Source organism: Phocoena phocoena, chromosome 19, assembly GCF_963924675.1.
Source record: "Phocoena phocoena chromosome 19, mPhoPho1.1, whole genome shotgun sequence".
NCBI classification, from domain to species: Eukaryota; Metazoa; Chordata; class Mammalia; order Artiodactyla; family Phocoenidae; genus Phocoena; species Phocoena phocoena.
The window spans coordinates 44,336,925-44,350,198 of record NC_089237.1 but is presented as its reverse complement, the minus strand read 5'-3'; the positions used below and the strand labels follow the sequence as shown (position 1 = coordinate 44,350,198).

Sequence of the window (13,274 nt, the reverse complement as noted above, 5' to 3'; positions counted from 1 at the left end):
ATACACCACAGTTCCTTGGGTGTGTAGTTAAGCAGACCAATCTGGTGGAAAATTCTGGTTGAGGTTATGTTGGCATTTACTGTGATAATGCAGCACAGGCACCTGGAAATGCATTCTTGTCTTCTGGGGGTTTTTTGTTTGTTTGTTTTTGTTTTTTATCTTTGGCTGCACTGGGTGTTCATTGCAGCACGCAGGCTCTTCGTTGTGGGCTCAGTAGTTGCAGCCTGAGGGCTTAGTTGCCACGTGGCATGTGGGATCCCAGTTCCCCGACCAGGGATTGAACCCATGTCCCCTGCATTGGAAGACGGATTCTTAACCACTGGACCGCCAAGGAAGTCCCTGCGTTTTTGTTTTAAGGTGCCAGAGTTTTAAGTCACCAGAGCAGGAAAAAAAAAAAGTTTGTTTTCCCACCTCCACTGTGCTCTTCCTTTGACTTAAAGTCCCCAGGGAGTACAACATGGCCAGCTGCATTGCCATTCAATGAGTGACACTTATAAGAGCACCTCTGCATAATGCTAGCCTCCCAAGAGACAGGACAGGAGTACAGCTGTCCCCCTGCCAGTTTCCTGAAAGAGGAGGACATTGTATTCAGTGCAAGTCCTAGACCAAATTTCAGAAAGGCACTTTGGTGTTGCAGATTTGTCACCATGCCCAGGACGCATGCACAGGTCGCTAGCTGACTGCTTTTCCCATGACTCAACAACAGTTAAGAAGAATAAGAAGGTGACTCTTTTTTCTGCCTGCCACTTACAGATATCAAAATCCTCATCCTTTAAGCCTTTAATTATTTCTAAATCTAGTCTCAGCAAATAAGAATAAAGACGAAGTTTTGTGTGGGAGGCAAAAGACACTGAGGGGTATAATGGGCACTGACAAAAGAAGAAACTATTGGTTGGACCCATCAGTAAAAAGGAACTTGGCTGTTACATACAGCTGTTGCTGAATTCACAATAAGCAAATTCCAAGTACACCTTGCAGATTGATGAAATTTTCTAAATAAAGAAAAACTTGACTCGCTCATTCAAAGAACTACTCCTTTCCCTTTTGCAATCCTGTACTAAATGTTCATTAAACTACTTGAAAGCCAGAGACTGACCCATTTCCTCTGCTCATTGCTGCGTAATACTTAGTGGTATTACAAATGAGAGGCGTACAAAGATAAACACTGGTTGGGGAACAAATGATGTCTGGGTTCTTCGAAGTGGATGGTACCTTTGTTAGCACAAACACATGGTGACTATTCCTTTCTCCCTAATTACGTTTGCTTTTCTGTATGTTAGTAGCTTTGGTGTTTAATCTTTGCCCTTCCCCTGTTTTCTGACAAATTGTACAGGGTATCTCCCAGGAAATGTTTCCCGGTCTTGAAAGGACAAAAGACTTAGTAACAGCAGGGTGGGGGAGGCAGGTGGCGGGGACTCAGTGCCTGAACCTAGCGTTAGTCTTTCCCACTGATTTGGGCTCTGCGTGAGGCTCTTTTTGAAATAAGCTCAAGTGAGCAGGAGAGGACTCTCTGTGGGGTTTGAGTTTAACTGTAGCCCAAAGACATCACTTTACCTCCAGGCCAGGCAGGGGTGGGGGTACCTCTCAGAATTACTAGCAAGGTTGAATTCTAGGGTAGAAACCCGTTTGTGGCAGCATGAGCGCATTTATAGTCTTTTATCCAGCTGTGATCCTCAGAGGGTTGTTGGATATTTTTTCCTCCTGTCTGCATTTGTACAAAGAACAGAGCAGAGAAGCTAATGAAGTGCACGGAACTTTGAGTGAGTTTAGAAAAGTCTCTGCATTACAAAACTGGGCAATGTGGAGCTACTCCTGTTCTTTCCACCAGCCATGGGCTCCTGTGATGAGCTGTGAGCTTTTTAATTCCCATGTTCACTGAACCCTCGAGTAGAGTTCTACTGTTTTTTTTTTTTTTTTTTTGGCTGCATTGCATCTTCCTTGCTGTGCACGGGCTTTCTCTAGTTGCGGCGAGCGGGGGCTATTCTTCGTTGTGGTGTGCAGGCTTCTCATTGCGGTGGCTTCTCTTGCTGCAGAGCACGGGATCTAGGTGCACGGGCTTCAGTAGTTGCAACACGTGGGCTCAGTAGTTGTGGCTCATGGGCATATGGGCTTAGTTGCTCTGCGGCATGTGGGATCTTCCCGGACCAGGGCTCGAACCCGTGTCCCCTGCATTGGCAGGCGGATTCTTAACCACTGCGCCACCAGAGAAGCCCCTCTACTGCTTCTTGGTTTTAACAAGGCTCTGGAAACATTAGAGGGAAACTCTGTGGTGAACTTTTTCCATTAACAATCATCAATTATTGGTCAAAATACATTGTGAAAATTATACTACATAAATCTCATTAAATGTGTCTAAAACTGTAACTTCTCATAGTTCTATACATGGGTTGGCTATATTTAACTTTCCTTGATCTTGCCATTTTTTTGAAAGAACGTCTTAAATGTAGGGAGAACTGTCACTAATTTTGACCTTTATTGAGAAACATTGTTTTGCTTTATTATCTTTGTTTTGCTTTATCCCTCCTTGGTAGTCCTCTTGGTTTTGCCTGGCATAGATGACACTTAGCCATTCTAACTCAAAGCAATTCTGACGCCTGATTCCATGATATCAGACATCTTTGACTTCAGGCTGCAGTTTGTGGTGTTGTAGGAAGCTGTATAGTAAGAAAAGTGCCTGCAGGTTATTTAAGTTACAGGAAAGAGCTCATGTGCAAGGCTTGTATGCTTGCTGTGTATAAGCTTTCCACAAATCTTACCATTTGTGTGCACACATTCAGGCCCTTAGGGTGACTGTTCTTTGGTTAGGGACCATCTGAGAGAAAAGTGGGCCGAAGGGAAAAATCATGGCACTCTGTCTCTGACAAGTATGTTCAACTCCTAAATAGGTCACCAGGGGTATAACTGGAAGGCTTCAGAAGCCCAAGTCCGCACTTAGCTGTGGCATCAAACCACGACAGCACAGTTTGACAGCGTGCCCAGGAGATTACTTCAGTCATGCAGGGTGGGGAGCTTTGAGGTTTCTGAGTAAAATTGGGGGAGGAGCAAGGGTAAGGGTAAAAGAAGAGGGGAATAAGCCCTGTGCTGTTTTGGCCCCAATAGTAGCATTATTCTTTAATTTTTTTTAATTTTTGTTTGCATTGGGTCTTCATTGCTGCACATAGGCTTTCTCTAGTTGCAGCGAGCGGGGGCTGCTCTTCCTTGCGATGTGCGGGCTTCTCATTGGGGTGGCTTCTCTTGTTGTGGAGCACGGGCTCTAGGCACGCGGGCTTCAGTAGTTGTGGCACACGGGCTTAGTTGTTCCGCGGCATGTGGGATCTTCCTGGGCCAGGGCTCGAACCCGTGTCCCTTGCACTGGCAGGCGGATTCTTTTTTTTTTTTTAATTTTATTTATTTATTTTTGACTGCATTGGGTCTTCGTTGCTGTGCACAGGCTTTCTCTAGTTGCAGCGAGGGGGGCTACTCTTGGTTGCAGTGCACGGGCTTCTCATTGTGGTGGCTTCTCTTGTTGCAGAGCATGGGCTCCAGGCGTGCAGGCTTCAATAGTTGTGGCACGCGAGCTCAGTAGTTGTGGCTCGCGGGCTCCAGAGCACAGGCTGAGTAGCTGTGGCGCACGGGCTTAGTTGCTCCGCGACATGTAGGATCCTCCCGGACCAGGGCTCGAACCCGTGTCCCCTGCATTGGCAGGCAGATTCTCAACCACTGCGTGGCAGGAGGATTCTTAACCACTCCGCCACCAGGGAAGTCCCAGTAACATTATTCTTCCTCCTTCATTTTTTTTTTAGAAGACCCTGTCAGAGGAGAGTAAATGAAGCAGAAATCCTCCTTAGGGAAAAGCAGCTGAGCCTTGGGTGGAAACCCGCTCTACATTTAGCTGGATTTCAGATATTCTCCCTAAGATGTTATTATTTTTAGTTTTTCCAGCCTTTATAGAATTTTAGGTCCAATATCTGTAAGGTGTGAACTGGTCCAGATTCCCTGAGCTGTGTCTACAAGAAGAGTGTAGCCTCTCTCCTTATTCTTGATAGTCCCACTAAAATTTGACCACGGAACAGTACCCAGTTTTCCATACCTTTGAGACTCTTATGGAGTACACAATTAAAATTGTTGGTTCTTTCCAATGGAATATTAGAAAGTGGAGTATTAGAAAGTGACTGTTGGGGATGTATGTATACGTATAGCTGATTCACTTTGTTATACAGCAGAAACTAGCACAACATTGTAGAGCAATTATACTCCAATAAAGATGATAAAAAAATTTTTAAATAAATAAATAAATAAAATCCTTTGTTGCCAAAAAAAAAAAAAAGAAAGTGACTGTTGAGGCCAGAATATTGACTCTTTTCTAAAATAGGTGGTCTCCAGCATCCATCATAAGGTGAATGAATGAAGCCCATTTTTTGACTGTTTGCAGCCAGCTCATTTTCCATTGTAGAGAAGCCAGGATTGCAAGAATAGGCAAACCAGTGGTAGATCAGGTCCTGTGGCACCGGGCTTGGCTTGTAGAGAAGTTAGCAGAGGCAAACACCTGTTATAACTGTTGGTTCTACCCTCCCTCCTTCCTTCCCTGCACTTCTTATAACCCTCTTCTCCAGGTGTCCTTCACTGGGAGGATGCCCCAAGCCAGCTCTACATAGAAGGCAATAAAATTTGGGGGCACAGTCAGCTAGTTTGAAAGGATTATATGCCTGTGGAAGTGACGCAACTAGCTAAGTTTCTCAATAGGGCATTTGTAATGGCCTGGCACTTCATTGGCCTCCTTGTTAACACAGCTACTAAGGCTCTGCATGAAAGAACCAGCAGCCCTTGTACTTTTTATGTACTTTGTGGCATTAGCTGTATTTGAGTCAGTAGCTGGGGTAAAGGAGAGTAAGAAATTAAGGTTCAGGGACCCCCATGAACTTTCTCTCTGCTTTCATCTCTCCAGTATCCTTCGATATGACCCTCTTCTCTGCCTTTGAAAGGTAGGCCATCCATGAAGGGAAAAGCTGATGCCCACGCAAGTGTCCAGAGAAAGCTTACTATTTCTGCTGCCATTTAAATTTCATTAAATTTTGTTCCCTCAAAACACAGACCATTAAATTTGGGAATTATTAATATAGCTTTTAATTTAAGTTTTAAAAGATATTGTTAAATTAAACTTTACCCATCACCTCTTAGCTTTTCCAGGACAGAAGCTGATTTCAATTTATAAAAGGCTTGTTTTCTGTACTGATAGGTGCCTTTATAGATCAAGATGGCCGCTAGGAGGCTGGGACATGGTTGTGGTCCTGTCAGCGATCACCCTCACTCCCCTTTTGACTGGTACCAACACGTTTCCTGAGCGGACGGAGAGCAGCGGGGCCAGTCTGAGAGAGAGGAGGCCTGTTCTGCGCATGTATTGTCTTCTGCAGTTGGTCTTACACGATGCCGTGAAATATAGATGCAGGATTTTTATCTGGTAGTGGACCTCACATGGATGGATGAGACCCATGAACTGTGAAATTAAAAATCAAAACTGCTCAGTGCCGTTGTTTGCTTGCTGAATACCCCACCACCACCAAAAGGGGGGGGAGGGACATACAGATGATGCGGGGCAGCGGGCAGCGGAATCTTTCTTAGTCTGATATTTTATTTCAACCGAAATGACTGTTTATGTAGCTAGAGAGCTTCTGATTCTTGGAGAATGATGGGTTCTGACAGGAGGGACCCTAACCAGGGTCATTTGACTGACCTCTTTTAGAAGAGAACCTGAGTGAAAGGCTGTTGTTGGTATATTGTGTGCAGACATGCTGTTTGCACAGTGTTCCTGTTAAGTGTTTGTGTTAAATAGAATATTTTTGTCAGTCCAGGAAGAGAAAATGGAGTGTGTTCTTTCTTAAGTATTTTTCATCCACTTGCTCCCTCTTGTCCTAAGACGTACACCAAAGCTTATGATTTGGTTAAGTGATATTTTCATGTATCTCTGGCTGCCTTTGGCTCAAGTTGCAAAATGTCAATGTTGCTTGGCTGGATGGACAGTTGCAAGCCATACATCAGTAACAACATATTAAAAAAAAAAAGTCCAGAGCCCAACACCATTTTTATCTGCATGTTATAATGTAAAAAATAGGTCTCTGAAATAAAAGGCAGTCTTTTCTGCTTCTCTGTCTCCCTTCACCTCTCCCCTCCTCCCTTTGTTCTCTTGTTCCCCTCCCCCTTCTCTCTTCAGTTCCATATTGAAAAACTGCTTGTGCTGGGTGGATAATTAACGCAGAGCTATGGAGCAACAGGTCCCACTGGTGGCGACTAAATCTGAAGTAAATGTTAATGTCGTGCAGGTTCACATATATTAATAGGCGAGGGAGATGAGTGAGGTTAGACTCCGATCAACCACACTGGTATATGACTTGAAATAGATCCTCTTAATTAGAGAGCCAAGAACCATGACAACTACCAATATCTTCCACCTGCAGTGGTGAGCTGCAGCCTCATTAGTGAATGAAAGAGGCATTCTAAATTAAAACTGGGCTGTGTCCTTGGGCTGTAAGTTGGGATCATCTGGCTCTGGGCTTTGAATCTTTGAGACGGAGAGGTCTGTCAGTGCAGGCATTACAGTTAGCTGAGGGGTGTATGTTTGTGGTTTTCTTTTCGATGACTCCAGAAATAGACCAATCTAGACACCCTGTTCAGCAACAGAGATGCATCATTTGCATTTGTTTATGGAAGTTCAGATGCTAGAGTCCCGCTGCAGAGGTTGGCTTTAGGAGTTTTAGTTTGAAAAAATTAATGTTTGTCCAGCTTTTTAGTTGGTTTGTGTGCAGATGTTACTGTTAACAGTTTATAGGCCCTCTCAGGCCTCACAGAGAGCCACACCAAACTCTGAGACGCATACTCTTCAGTTGTACAATCTCTGAAGATTTAGAGCTCTATTGTTATGAATTATTTTATAGCTAACAAGTGTCTTCAAGATCAGGTAGTGGTTAAAATAAATAACAAGTTGGAGAGCAGTGAACAGTCACTTTGTGGCCAGGAATTGCAGGCCAGGGCTTTTTAACAAACGATCTGGAAGGAAACATCCATAGCCATGAAGATGGGAAGATATTCTGCAAGAGCGCCATGCTCACAGGGCACTCTCTTCTCTGCGTGGAGCAGAGTGCCTGTCTCGCAGCACCGCAGGCCATATTCTTTTGAAGTCAGAAAATAAAATAAAGGCCCTTGGCCTGTTGGCTAAAGAGCTACCAGTTTTCCAAGACAAGCCAGCTCACATACAGAAAATGACTCTTCCAGGGCTCACCTTCCTTCCCAGGACGTAGACAGTTCTCAGAAGGAATCTAAAGTTTCAAATAATATTGTGTGCTAGGTGGACTTTAGTCTCTGTTCCCAGGGAGATGTCTCTACTCCCAGAACCTTCCTTTCATCAGGTAGGTTTTCAAAATACAGAAATATACCTTCTTCTAAAACTATAGTCTCCTCGTGAACACCTCAAGATCCTTAACTTCACCATCTTTAAAGGATCACTGGCTTAATTACCATTTGCTGAATAGCAGTTGTTGAGATGTGGAAAGAGTAGGGGAAAGGCCACCGTCACCTTCAGGTACCAAAAGACCAAAGTTCTGAGGCTCTGTGTTGAGTCTGGCATCCATGAACTGTTGAGTTTTATATAGGTCTGTATGGCAAGAATCAGAATCAGTTTGTAGTTGATTATGTGTGGTCTCATTACCAACTGTCCTTTTCACTTTATGATCCCTGAGAGCAAGGACCATTTTTGAAATCCCACCACTTAGTGCATTGCCTAGCATAACATAGTGTCCAGTAAATGCTTGAGTGGATGAATGACTCTGGTCCTCTCTCCCTAAAGGCTGTGTTTCTTGATGGGTTAGATCATAACTTGTTTGCTTTGTGTCCTTCCTCTAGCATGGTACCTCCAGTGTGGCATTGGTTAGTAAGCAGTGGGAATTCAGTAAATACTGACTAAAGGAGAGGGGAATGCTCAACCCTGTGGTTGAGGAAGATACTGTGACGGATATTCCACTGTGTTCCCTAGAAATAGGAGAACTACCTAGAAATCAGATTGGGCTCAAGATTTGGAAGAACCAGGAAGCTGATTTTGGTTCTAATTCTGCTTTCTGACTCCATGGCTTTAGATAAGTCCGTTTAGAGATACCTGTATGATGGGAGTAAGAATTAATTTTCACTGTATGATGGTGAAGATCAAGTAAGAGCATCTGTGAACTGTAATAGACTAGATGTAAAATGAGATTATCACTCTGCTATTTCTAAGCTTTTGCGATTAGGAAGCATATCGATGTCTTTACAAGCAGCACTGGCTCATTACAGTGTTTTCATGGTTTTCACTGCTGAGCAGCAGAAACTGATAATTTCAGCACTACCTGACTTTTAACTTTTAATGATTTCCTTTTGTAGAGGATGGCTCTCAGTACCCTGTCTTCATTGATATATGGGGATGAGAGGGAGCTGGAACAGAGCCATGTTTTTCTTGACAGGCATATCATGATTTAAAGATTCTGGCATGCATATAATTGTTTTGAAGTTCATACTTAACTTATGAGAACATTGGGGGCAAGGAGCTTTAAGACGGGTGGGTGAGGTGGGGAAGTCCTCAGGATGTGTATGTGAGTACCCCGAGGCTGCAGAATCTCCTTTCTCCCTGGAATCCTTTGTCCGTTGACAGTATTTCTCATATGGAACAAAATTAGTCTGTTTGCAGAACAACATCTTCCAGAACTAGTTCCTGAGCTTATTACCCCAATGGCAGCCTGTCTTTCCTTGAGTCATTTCATGAATCCTTTTCCTCTAGATGTTTGAGTTGAAAAACTGCCTTCTAATTTTTGGCTGTGTTGGGCCTTCGTTGCTGTGTGGGTTTTCTCTAGTTGTGGCAGGAGGGGGGCTACTCTTCCTTGCGGTGCGCAGGCTTCTCATTGCGGGCTTCTTGTTGCAGAGCATGGGCTCTAGGTGCGCGGGCTTCAGTAGTTGTGGCATGCGGGCTCAGTAGTTGTGGCGCACGGGCTTAGTTGCTCCGTGGCCTGTGGGATCTTCCCGGACCAGGGCTCGAACCCACGTCCCTGGCATTGGCAGGCGGATTCTTAGCCACTGCGCCACCAGGGAAGTCCCACCATATTTTCAGATTTATTTCAAGATGCATGTTCTGTCTCTAAGAAAGCAGCAAAATCCCAACAAGGCCTCACTCTTTTAAATGTTCTGTGTTCATCCTGGAGACAACACTCTGACTTGCCTGCATGGCTCCCTAAATTCACAGCCTGAACTTTAGGGCAGACAAGAGGAGCCTGTGGCCATAATCTACAATTCTGATGAATGTTTGTTCTTCAGCGTGGTATCTCTGAAAGTGATCCTTTAGAAACCAACCAGGAGCTACTTTTGAGAGCCTCTTAATACAGATTTTGAGCTAAAGATTTACCCCTGTGTTAAGAAAGAGAAATGATGAGGACACGGAGGGGGAAGGGTAAGCTGGGACAAAGTGAGAGAGTGACATGTAGATATATACACTACCAAATGTAAAATAGATAGCTAGTGGGAAGCAGCCTCATAGCACAGGGAGATCAGCTCAGTGCTTTGTGACCACCTAGAGGGGTGGGATAGAGAGGGTGGGAGGGAGGGAGATGCAAGAGGGAAGAGATATGGGGATATATGTATATGTATAGCTGATTCATTTTGTTACAAAGTAGAAACTAACACACCATTGTAAAGCAATTATACTCCAATAAAGATGTTAAAAATAAAGAGAAATGAGAAATCATATTGTTTAAAGAGGGTTTAAGTAGGTTACAGTATGAAGTTCAAGCTTGCAAGTATGGACTTTGATGTCTTCTTATTGAAAACATAAGTAATTTCATGTGTGATTTAACCACCAAAACAAGTGTCTGCACATCCACATTGCCTTGCCTCATGACTTGGGTGGAGGGGGTTACATTCACTTCTTAGAAGCCCATTATTTTAGTGTTCCCCAGTTCTTTAAAGCTTTATTGAGTACCTACTGTGTGCCAGGCATAATACAGAGTATAGAGATACAAAGGTAAATGAGGCAGAGAAGGAGATTCGGGTACATAATATTTCACTATAGTATGGCACAGAAGTGCTGTAGGGAATCAGGGACTGTCAGAGGAGTCTTCCTGGAGATAGTGCCTGACTTGAGCTCCAAAAGATAAGGTGTTCACCAGGTGAAGGAGTGGGGGGAGGCTCAGCTTTTGTGGTTGTGGGTAGCAGAGAATGAGAATGATCAGAGAAAGGGTTGAGAAACAGTGTGGACTGTGTAGGGAGCCACCAGACTGATGGAACTGGGGAGGGGACAGGGTTCTGGCTTGCAGTGCTGAGGAGCTTGAACTTTATCCTGATGGGGTAAGGGCAATATTGAAGGGCTTTTTAATAAGGAGAATGATATGATCAGAATTGTGGCAGAATTATTCTGCCAGCAGGGTTGGAAATAGATTGAGGAAGGCAGGAAGGGTGGCCAGGGGGCCATTCACATCTTGGTAAAAGATCTAAGCCACTGCCGCCTTGCCTCACCCTTCTGTGCTTTACATGTTTGCTGTAGGGTATCTTGGTACAAAACACAAAGTCAGTAGGCAGATGAAAAGAAATGATGAAAAACAGAATGAGAAATGGCAGCCTTTTCAGGATGAGTTTTAATATGACAGCTGCTGAAGCATAGCAGAGTCTGTAGGCCTTTGCACATTACATGCATGCATTTCATTAGTTTGGATATGGCCTATGCAGAAATACATTGGAGAGAACTAGGGAAGACTTTACAGGCAACATTCACTTGTGGCCCTCCAGGGCTTGAAGACCTGTCCCAGTAGGCCAGTGTGCCTCCAGTTTTATGCTTCCTGGTAAGGATCCTCCTGAGATTCCACCAAGGAAACAGAGGATAGGAAGCAATGAGCTGTGAGGGCTTGGTGGACATCCTGACATGTATGCTCAGGGCTCCAGGGACGCATTGGCAAAGTGGGAGCTAGGAAAATTTGTCAAGCCAAGTGCTGTTTTAGGTAGAAACGGTAAAGCAGCCTAGCATTAAGGCCTGGGACTTAAGGGAGAGTCCTTATATATTCATAGTATATATATATATATATATTAGGCATTTCTCATGTATTTTGAAAAAAAAAATTTCCTCCATACCATTCCAAGTAGGTGACTCCCAGGAACCAAATGTAGGTATTTCTTAAGAGTAAATGTAGCCTTATTCTGTATAGCAGTGGTTTTCAAACTTTGGTATTGAGCAGAATCACCAGGAGAACTTGTTAAACATGAATCGCTGAGCCCCACTCCCAGAATTTCTAATTCAGTAGGCCTGGAATGAGGTCTCAGAATTTGCATTTCTTCTTTTTTTTAATTGAAATATAGTTAATTTACAATGTGTTAGTTTCAAGTGTACAGCAAAGTGATTCAGTTATACATGTAGACACACACACACACACATGCACACATTCTTTTTCAGATTCTTTTCCATTATAGGTTATTACAAGATGTTGAGTATAGTTCCCTGGGCTATACAGTAGGTCCTTGTTGTTTACCTGTTTTATATATAGTACTGTGTGTATATTTTAATCCCAGACTCCTAATTTATCTTCCCTCTACCCCTCATCCCCCTATGCTATGCCCTTTAGTAACCATAAATTGGTTTTCTATGTCTGTAAGTCTTTTTGTATTTTCTAAGTGAGTTCATTTGTGTCATTTTTTTTAGATTCCACATGTAAATGATATAGAATATTTGTCTTTCTCTGTCTGGCTTACTTCACTTAGCTGCAAATGGCATTATTTCATTCTTTTTTTATGGCTGAGTACTACTCCATTATATATATGTGTCACATGTTCTTTATCCATTCACCTGTCGATGGACACTTAGGTTGCTTCCGTGTCCTGGCTGTTGTAGATAGTGCTGCTGTGAACATAGGGGAGCGTGTATCTTATCGAACAGAACTTGCATTTCTAGTAAGTTCTCAGATGATGCTGATGCCACACTTGGAGAACTACTGCTGTATAGACATTATAAATGTGACCCTCCTAAGAATTTAATAAAATTTCATACGGTTCTTGGTGTAACCTTAATGGAAGTCAATGATCTGGAGGAGCAGTAAGGCCGGCCCTACACAGCTGTAATTTTGACTCAGTATTGACTTACTGAGTGACTACTGTGTGTACAACCTCTATATTATAAAGATACAAAGAGGGAAGAGATCCAGTCCTTGTCTTGGTTCCTCTAATAAAAGAAGTAAGAAAATTGTCACACAAGGGAAAGCTGAAGAAGGATGTCTAAGTAATCTGGGAAGAGCACATGGAGGAGCTGTGTGCTCAGTTATCTGTCGCTGAATAACAAACTACCCCAAAACTCAGTGGCTTAAAATAGACACTAGTTATTTATTTATTTATTTTTGACACTAGTTATTATCTCTCACAAATCTGCATGTTGACTAGGCTCAGCTGGGTGGTTTTTCTTTACACATTGTTATCTGGACTGCAGTTATTTGGAGGCTCAACTGAGCTGGCATGATCCAAGATGACTCAGTCACATAGCAGTAGTTTGTGCTAGCTGTTGGCTTGGAGTTAACTGGAGTGCCTTAAGTCTCCTCCATGTGACCTCTCAGCATGAGAGCAGGGCTCTGAGATGGAACATTGCAAGCATGTAAAAAGGGAATCTGCAGGTCTCTTCAAACCCAGCCATGGAAGTTACAGCATTGTCACCTCTGCTGCATTCTGTTGGTCAAAACAACTTACAAGAGGGAATTACCTGGCGGTCAAGTGGTTAGGACTCCACAGTTTCACTGCTGAGGGCGCAGGTTCAATCCCTGGTCGGGGAACTAGGATCCCGTTGGCCACTAGCTGTGGCCAAAAAAAAAAAAAAAGTCACAAGATAAGCTCAATTCAAGAGGAAGGAAATGGACTACTTCTGGGCGGAAGGAGTAGCAAAAAATTTGTAGGCATCTTTAATCTACCATAGGCTGATTGAAGCAGGCCTTACAGGATGAATAGGGTTTTGGTAGGCATAGCTTTCAAGGGGGAGAGTTCTAGAGGAAGAAATAGCAAGTCTTCAGTTTAACTAGGAGAAAAAGAACACGAATGGGGCCTGGGAAGATGGAAGGAGACCATTTTACATGGGGCCTGGGAAGATGGAAGGAGACCATTTTACAGAGCGCTTTGAACAGCAGATGGGAGATCTTGGACTTACACTGGCAGGCTTTAAAAAGATGGTGGAGGACCTCTCTCTCGGTGATTTTATTAGCTTGGTGCAGAGTTTGGGAATGACTCTTCAAGGCTTCAGACTAGTTCATTATATCTTTCTTTCC

The 13,274-nt window shown here is 43.5% G+C and overlaps 1 protein-coding gene across 1 annotated transcript in view; it reads left to right on the top strand.

Moving 5' to 3' along the window:
- The window catches only part of PHF12 (PHD finger protein 12), a 39,527-nt gene that overhangs the window by 8,011 nt on the left and 18,242 nt on the right, over positions 1-13,274 (top strand). The window lies entirely within an intron of this gene.